A 9,399-nucleotide genomic window follows, 5' to 3' on the forward strand; every position below is an offset into this window, starting at 1 on the left:
TTCTTTGGGGTCCATGTGTGGCATGTAGCCCAACAGATTCCTGACCCACAACCCATCCCTGAGGCTTAGTCATTGAGCTTATTACAGATAATGGATGCTGGGAAAAAGTCAGCAATGGAAGAGCAATGGAAGGGTGGCCTTTCATGATGAACAAAGGCTACTGAAGACATCAAGATCTGATTCCCCTTCTCCCTTTCATTGCCTCACGGGAAACCTCTGTCATTAGTTACTTCCAGACAGGCTGTCAGTCCATGTTGCATACATAGTCCCCTGGCTACACTGTGAGCCTTGGGTCTGAGCCGAGGAGCTCCACCTTGTCACTGTGCTTCCAGCTAAAGCAAGCAAACTGTGCTCTCCTAGCATGGACAACGAGGGGGCCTGCAAGGGGGCTGGAGTTTTCCCAACAAAGGACAACAAATGATGTGTTTTTACCAGAAAAGACACAAGGATAATTAACTTTCTGTCTGTCTGATTCACATGAAGGCATATGAAAGATGTTTGTTTCTCCATTTTCTTTCTGTTCTGCTGGATCTGAAAGCATGTCTTTGCATTTTGCCAGCTGGTTTCCTTTCTGGCGTATGTTTAAGTTATTTGTGAAGGAAAAAAATGCACAATTTGCCTTGCTTCCCTAAACCCAAAATAAATTCTAAACACATCAGACCTATTCCTCACTGGCCCCACCTGGCACAGGATGAGATGGTGGAGAGGGTTGATACTGGCCTCCTGGCTTGGAGCTACACAGCTCATTTGGCATCTGTGGTTTTGTTGCCCTTTCCCTGAGATGTCCACATGTCACAGAGCTCAGGGAAGCCTGAAGGAAAGCAGTAACAAGGATATTCTTGCCCCTTTCCATGCCACGCTCAGGATAAAAGGTCAGGCAAACACAGTCAACCAAATTACTCACACAAAGAGCTCGAGAAAGAGGAAGTCTTCACTCAGCACACATTAGCTTTGGGATCAATACCTGGAGAAGGTAACTGCCAGCTGCACCATGTCCAGCACCACTCCACTCCAGCTGCACTGGGGTCAGAGGTAGATTTTGGGAACCCAGTACTTCCACATACCACCAAATTTAGCAGGATTTTGGCAATTTTTACAAAGCAAGCTGCTGCCATGTTTGCCTACACAATTTCTGCCTGTCAGCTGGTGGCAAAACTCTTGGCTACTACTTGTGAGAATGTCTCACTTGTCCTCCCCTGCCCTGGATCCCCAGGCTGCCTGAACTTGGAGCAGCTTAAATGGACCCCAATCATCTTACAAGAGAACAGTGCACACCTATGGAAAGAGGGGGCCCATGGCCCATGGAATTACTTGCAGACAACACTCCATCAGACAAGATTTGGGGTATATTTCCTGTTTGCAATCCTATCTAAACACAAACCTCATTTTTCACAAACCTTTTGAAAGCATGTCCCTTCAAGCTTGTGAAAAAGTGAAAGTACAGGAAACTACTTCTATCCAACTCCATCAGTGGGAACCCCTACAACAGAAAGAAGTAAGCCAAAGCTCTTGCCCACAGGTTGGGAATTTTCCAATTCAGGCTTTTGTGACTCCCACCCATCTGCACTAGTACAATAGCAGGGCCATGCTTGGCTCTCAAATGGCGAACTCAAATGCAGTTGGCAGAAATGGGGAAAGAGATATGATTGTGTTTTTCCAGGGAAAGTTGGTCATTTGGAGGGTATTATCTGGATAGTGGTTATATAAACTGTGGCTGAATGGGCTCTATTTACAATAAGAAAAATTGCCAGAAAGTGATCAGAACATATGCAGTCTGATGAAAAGGCTGCACTTGAGCAACATGAAAAGCCAATAATCTGTGAGGAAGTAGCTGTTTGATAGCTCAGAATTTTAAGCAGGGATAGTGCTGGGGGAAGGAGTATTTAAAATCTAACCAAAACATCAGGTTTAAAATTTCTCCCAAGTCCCAAACGCTGTGTGAAATTCAGAGTACAAACAGGGAGAAGGCTGCTGCAGCCCATGGGCCAGGTCCAGACCTGATTCAGACTTTCTGCAAATCCATGATGTTTACAGTAGTGCATTCCCTGCCCTTTGGCATGTGACCATTTCACAGAGGCAAATCTTATCCTCACACATTTGACCAAGGAGGTCATACACACCTGAAGGAAGGAATCTGTCTCATTACATCACAGTTTGTCCCATTAAGTCAATGTCAATCATGGCATCTCTGTAATGACTTGTAATGGCCCCGTGTGTTGGGTTGACCCTGAGTTGATGCACAGTCTTTAAGTCCAATTACGCTTCTCACAATTTACATATTTAAACCGCACAGAAAGGCGGGACTTCCCCTTCTGTCGGAGCTCGCTTGCTGGGAGGTGGGGGGGCTCCGAGCCTCCCAGCCCCACCGGGCCGGGCCAGGGCCACTGCCCCTTTCCCCCTTTCCCAACGCTGCGGCACGGACCCTGGGTCGCTGCGGGGGGACTGTCCCAGAGCCGCAGGCAGCTAAAACCAGCCATGGACTGCTCACAGCTAAACCCATCCAGCGCGGCTTCTGGGGACAGGTGGGTCCCTCTCCTCTCCATGCAGAGCCGGCGGAGTCAACGGGAGCCGGCAGAGCCTCCTGTCTGCAGCCAGCACACCTCACGCTGAACTGAAGAGGACACCGCGCAGCCCGCAGCACAGAGGGAGCGAGGCTTTCCCCACCGTAAAGCCAGAACAAGAACACCCTTCAACATGGCGGCTTCAGAGTCAGAGAGAAAGAGAAGTGAGTCACGTGGGACGGAGCTGAGCATGGCGACGGGAGAAAAGAGGGCGGTGCCGCGATTCTGGCACGCAGCTTAAAAGAAACCTTCTTGCATGCCGTGGTAAGAAACTGTAATACCACAAACTGTTTGTCTCTTTAATCCATTTGAAGAACATGGGGGGATGGAGTATCTTCGTGTGCCTGTGAAGATTGTGAAGAGTGCCTATGCCAGGCTATATAGAAGTAGTAAGAGGCTGTTAGAGACTTGTGGCGAAGAAAAGCCTTTGTGTGCAGGCCAAAATAACTTATCCTTAAAAAGATGAATAACCCCATGTGATGGCCCATGTTTTGTAGTGTGAAGGAACTGTGAGATTTTTCATGGGAGAGATGTTCTACACACAGCAGATTGTTTGTTTCCGGGCGGATCTGCTGTTAGTGGCAGTTTGGGAACCACGTGCAACTGAAGGAAAACCCTTTTTTCCTTAAGCATAAGAGAGAGACTTTTCAAGAACTGGAACACTGACTAACATCCCATGTTCTGTTATCCCTTGTGTGAGCTGGGTAAAAGGAGAGAAGTGCTTGGGGGGGGGGGGGGGGATTTGCTTTAATTTTGTTTTGTTATTTTCTCTTTACTTTTAATTCTATTAGTAATAAAACTCTTTCATTGTACTGCAACTGTTTAAGGTTTGTGCCTGCTTTGCTTTTCTCCTAATTCTTATCTCACAGAAGGAAAATAAGTAAGTAATGAATATTTTGAACCAAAACCACTACACCCCGAGACTTAGGCTCTCCATATCCCGTCTACACATACAGCCACAAAGCTCTGGGTCAGCCCCTGTCCAATTCCTCTTTCACATCTTCCTGAAAAATATTGTGTGAATTACAAGCGAAGACACAGGAGGTTTTATCTTTGATACCTGTCTTCACTATATACTCCCCAGCACAGATTCAAGAGCAGTGTTTTTCCCTAAGATAACACTTTCTAGCACAAGGCATAATAATTGTTAGCATGATCTTTGTGAATTTGAAAACATAGGCTAGGACATAAAACACTTGGTCCACCAGCAGAGCTTAATTTAGCTTGACAGGTTCGAGACCTCACAGGAAGAATTCTGTAGGGATCTCAGTTAGCTCAGTGTAACATGCCTGGGTTCCTGCTATTAGATCCTTCATGAACTATACACCACCAAATCACCACAGCCATGTGCTCCTCATAGCAGAGCATAACCCTATCTAGCCAAAGAAGCAGCTCCCTATGATTTTTTGCCATAATTCATAATTAATATAAGAACATAAAATGGCTGCATCTCCAATGTTTTCAGCTCGTCACCTTCCAGTACTACACATGATTGCTGTGCATTTTAAATGCAGTGGATTTCTTTTTCATGAGCATGTTCCAAGTCTCCTTGAATATGTATGAACTTGTGGTGACCATCTGATTCCCATTCCTCCTCTTTCCTACACAGGTTTTTAGACTCCACCACAGAGAATCAGAGCTTTCTAGCTTATTCATTATATGAAAACTAACTCTTGATAAGCCTTGTTTCCTTTTCCTTTATCCTACATGCTTTACCTGATGTAGAGATGAGAACTGCCAACAGGCTTCAAGGTGTGGGCTATCCATGGATTTGTACAGCTGCACTGAGAGATGACCCCTATTGCTTTCCCAATCCTGCCAATATTTTGGTGTTTCTGCTAAGCATTGGCCTGAATTTCCATGAGACTTTCCAAAGAGATTTCATCTCTTCACTGGTAATGGACAAGTCAAAGCTCCCTATTTCACATAAGATCTTAGGTTTCTTTTTTTCTCAATGGCAGTATTTACACTGTGTTGTACCTCAAACTTTATTACTCAGTCACTACCTCTCCTCAAGATGTTCATAGGCTTCATCCTCTACCCTGAAGAACTCTGTACCACCAGAACAGACAGGCCCCTCCAAACTGAGACTGCTATCTTCCCAAGACAGACATTTCAGGTAAGCAAGCTGCGGAAGAATTTCTTTTTCTCCACAAGATGTGTGATTTCTAGACAGCAAAAATTAAGCAGGATGAATGCCACTGCAGAGCTCTAATCCCTGAGTTCATGAAGGTCTAAGGCGTAAGAAAGCTCCTGTGATCTCAAGGCCCTCTATACAACCAGTCAGAAAAGTAGGTCTGCAATTCCTGGCAAAACAGAGTTAGATTTAGAACTATATTGGAGAAGGACTTCAAAAGCACAAGTTTCAGTCCTTTATCTCCACAGACTTTCCCTTCTCCTCCCTTGTTGTTAAGAGTGCAAAGACCCACGAGAGGCAGTACCACATCTTCTACAGACACAGCTATTTACTGACACCAGCTCAGTGACTGTGGAGCTTCCACTTCTGCATGCAGGATAGGTATACACCTTCTGGGGTTTACCTGCTTAATATTTTCCTGCTCTTAAATTTAAGTCTCAAATTTAAGTTCTGAGAAATCTCTTCCTCATAGATCACAGGCCATATGTCCCCTTCCCACATCATAATGGTCACCTGCAATGTTACACACAGCATATAGAGGGAGATGGTTGTATTTGTTCAAGTCTTGTTCCTTCAGCATGATTAGTCCTACATCTTCCAGTGCAGGTGCTGACACTTATGGCTACCATATCTTCATCGTGCTCATCAAACACACAAGACCAACTTGTTCCTAACTTTCAGCTTTAGAGTATTTACAGACTGACAGAACTTATCCTAGCTTCCCTGATTGTTATTTTCTTTCTCCATTCAGCTGGACAAATGAACATTGCACTCCCTGTACTGAAGAGAGAAGCACATGGATTGTTCATTAGGAAATGAGTGCTTTATTTTATGCATTGTTCTGTCAAAAAAAAAAAAATTTCCAGCTGCCCCACGATTACATAAGGTTGTATTTACTCAATATTTAGATAGGTGATCTTTAAGGAAAAGATTGGCTTTGAACAAAGTGTCTCCTTTCCTTTCAGGGTTAATGGTGAGCAACATCCAGTTCTTCTGTTGTCTGGAGATTGGTTTGGGAAAGGTGACAGTAACATGGTCCAGCTGTTCTGCCTATTTGTATTGTTTGATGATCTGATGCCAAAGCACTGAGCACAAAGGAAATTATCTTTATAAAGCTGTTTGAAATTGTGTTTAATTTATCAGCTTTCAAATTTTTTTTTAACAAACACTCTCGCAGCACTCAGAGATTTGAGGGCTTTTCTGCTGTATTTGAAAAAACAAAACCATTTTCAAGACCCTTCTTGAAGTTAAATGAGATCAGCAATTTCTTTTCAAAATAGAAGAATAGTTATGTGCAATTTCTAAGATGTTGCCAAAACCAGACCGAAAAAAAACCCAATCTCACAACATAGAACATATCCAGCAGCCATTTGGATGCTGAAGTGTTCTGGTAAAAATCTGCTTAGCGTAATTACACTCTGTATAAAGTTTCCCACCAGCTCAACCAATAATTGGGGGCTGTTTGTCCTGTCTTAGCAAAGAGATGTCTGGTGGCATGGCCACATCTTTAACTGGATGCCTACTTCACTGGTGCTACTTGGTTCCTAGCAAAATACACAGAACACCTACTGTGTCATTCATGAATGCATCACATTCCCATGACAGCTGACAGTCGTTGCTTCCTTCCTAAAATATTAGGATATAAGTATTCTTGCTCTTTTTTCCAGATGCAAACAGTGAAAAGAGAATCAGCTCAGGGAGAGATGAAGATAAGCTACAAATCTATTTGATCCTTTCATATCTGAGGAAATAATCCTCTGGGATCTCCATAACCCCAAAGAAATTAATGGAAAGTCTCCCAAGAGGATTGAGGCCTCAAGTCAGAAACTCCATCCCCATCATAGACATTCAAAAGTGTATTCTTACAGCACTCTAACAGAGCAGGGCATATTTCCTTTGTTTCAGGGAGGGAATGAGATAACAGGCAAGGTTTGAATCTGATCAAGACCTGCAATAAACATTGGTGTGAAGTATGACTCACAAAAACACGCAGCCATGAAATCTCGCCTGAAATTTATGTATTTAATTTCCTAAAAAATCTGATCCTAGGTGACTGCTGCTCTGAATGCTACCTGCTTTCCACAGCTCCTTTTCCTGTTTAGGTGTCAGGAGCAGCAGACCACCATGGCTAAGGCACCAGGGTCACACAGATGCCCCAGGGCACACCAGCTGCCCATGCCAGACTCACCACCAAGGCTGAGGCTTCCCCACAGAACAATTATTATTGAAGATTAGGCATAAAAAGTAAAGAAACCATCAGGACCTTGGCAACCTAGGGTAGATTTGCAGGACTGCCAGCAGAGGGGGAGAGCAGAAAGGAAGCACAATGAAAAAATAGTCAGTAAAACCTTTCTGCTTGTAAGCAGAGCACGTTTCTGGTTGTGTGACTGAACAGCAATAAACAGAGAACCAGAGACAATAACCACAAAGACATTTTCACAGAGCCTCTTCTCAGGTTAAACTCAATTTCCCACTAGCTTGTCATTACTTTGATTATGGGACTGTTACTGTTGGTGTATCATAGCCTGAGGTGTGACACTGCCAATGCGCAAGTGCATCACAACCTCTGGCCAGGCAGCATTCCTGGGAAGTGCACTGCTCTTACTGGAAGCGTGCTAGAAAATAGCTCCAGCCTGGAAAAGGCCACTTTGGGAGCTGGAAATTGCATCATAACTTCACACAAAGAAAACCATAATGGAGCTTGGTGGTGGTAGCATGGGACTCAAAACCCCCAGGATTAAGTCTTGACTTTGCAAGGGGCTTGTTCTGTGAGACAGGTTGGGGAGGCTGTCCAGGCCTTTTTGTCCTTTCCCTGTGCCCACCCCAGACACCAAGGGGAACAAGGGGCAGAAGACAGGGTTACCATCAGCTTGCTGGTCTGTTTTCACACCTCAGGGGCCTGGGATGTTCCAAGGAGATCCATGGAAACATCCACAAATCACACTATCTACTTTGAATAGGCCACAAAGGACCTGGCCAGCGCTGTAACCATTCAGAGTACCTGCTGCCAAGCCAGTTTCTCACTGTCTGGCTATAAATCTGGGTCTGACATATGCATATGTCATGTTTCCCAGCTTTCTGGCTTTCTATCCTTAATTTTTTAATTCCAGAATGATTACAGCTAAGGAATACTACCTCATCAAAATGCCTATCAGCACACTAGCTTGTAAACACTCATAATAAGAATGGCCAATAAAATACAGTTTATTAGGCAACCTTGTACAGTATTTTTACAGCTTTTTCCACTCATCATTGAGGAAAAACAAATCCTTCACAGCTGTTCTGAAGCTGGCATTGCCACCAGCCTCCCTTGGTCTCACTTGTAATGAGGTGAGTAATTAAAGTCCTAATAGGAGCACCAGGGTTTTTATTGCCCACCACAATCCAGTCCTCTGCTCTCTGACTGACTCAGAGAGGAACTGCCACAAATATTGTTTCCAAAATAGATCTGCAATGAAACTTTTTTTTTTGTTGTGTTAAATGATGGAAAAATTCAGCAGCTCAGCTGCTTGAAAGTCCTTGTTTCCTGTGCCAGGATGCCAAGGAAAAATCCGGTGACCCCTCAGAATTCTGGCAGATCAAAATCTCTGGTCAGGATTGTGGAAGAGCTGCCCATGAATGACAGGAGTTAAAATGATAACAAGCAAATATCTGGAAGTAAGTAGGGTAGGGGCAAGCCTTCACTACAGGAAGTTCTCAGGAATCATTCTGGAGTGATGGTGGATAAGTGATGATTTGTTTAGGGTTTAAGCAAACTATAAACATTTTGCTTCTATTTATGTCATGATCTTGCTTGTTCTCAGCCACCAACTGAGGAAATGAACCACAAGACAGGAACATTGTAAAAAGCTTAAACCATTGATTCAAAAAAGAATGTTCTCCTTAGTGGAAAAACCATGCATAGGCTTCTCTAGAACAAGATGCTTTTTTGTAGCCAAGTCTGTTTTTTCAAAGGCACTTGGTGAAGTCAATTATCATGATATATGGAGTTACTTTCCATGAGGCAAACATAAAACCAAATGTTTGCCTGTAAACATAAACCTCCTAAGTTTTCCTCCTCCTTCTGTCCTTTTATATCTTTTTATTGCCACATTCAGAAGTATAAATTGGTAATTTATTGAAAAATGAATGGTAACATTTACAAAAGTGGCACTATTTGCTACTCATTTTACTGTGAAGAGTCTGGTTTTAGGAGCTTTTTTCTTTATGTTTTTTAACACAAGCATAGACAAAAATGATCCTGAAAAGATGACTAAAATTATTTTCCCTCTTTACTTTCTTCATTTAAAAAAATCACTTAAATAAAATCACAAAAAGGAATAAGGTTTCTTTGCGCAAATACTTTTCCCTATCAAGTTGCCAGTGTGGCAATACAGCACTGGAGGAGGTACTACAGGTAAGGAGATGTGCCCAGGGCACCAGCCAGCAAAAATCCTCAGCAGTTTCAGTCTGGGATCCTTATGTAGAGTAACAAAAATCCCTTTGACTCCATGTACTAATTTAGACCACTGACCTGGCTAAGGCAGCCAGATCATCAAAGGGATTACCCCTTCTTAGCACCCAAGCCTAGGGTACACTTACTTAGGGTATGATTACAGCAAGTCACTCCTTCAGATACTGCCAGCAGTCCTTAGCCCAGAGCAGGGTTTGCAGGGAAGGTGAATCACTACTAGTGGCATGATTTACATCCCTGACAAAAAG

Source organism: Corvus moneduloides, chromosome 7 (assembly GCF_009650955.1).
Source record: "Corvus moneduloides isolate bCorMon1 chromosome 7, bCorMon1.pri, whole genome shotgun sequence".
NCBI lineage: Eukaryota > Metazoa > Chordata > Aves > Passeriformes > Corvidae > Corvus > Corvus moneduloides.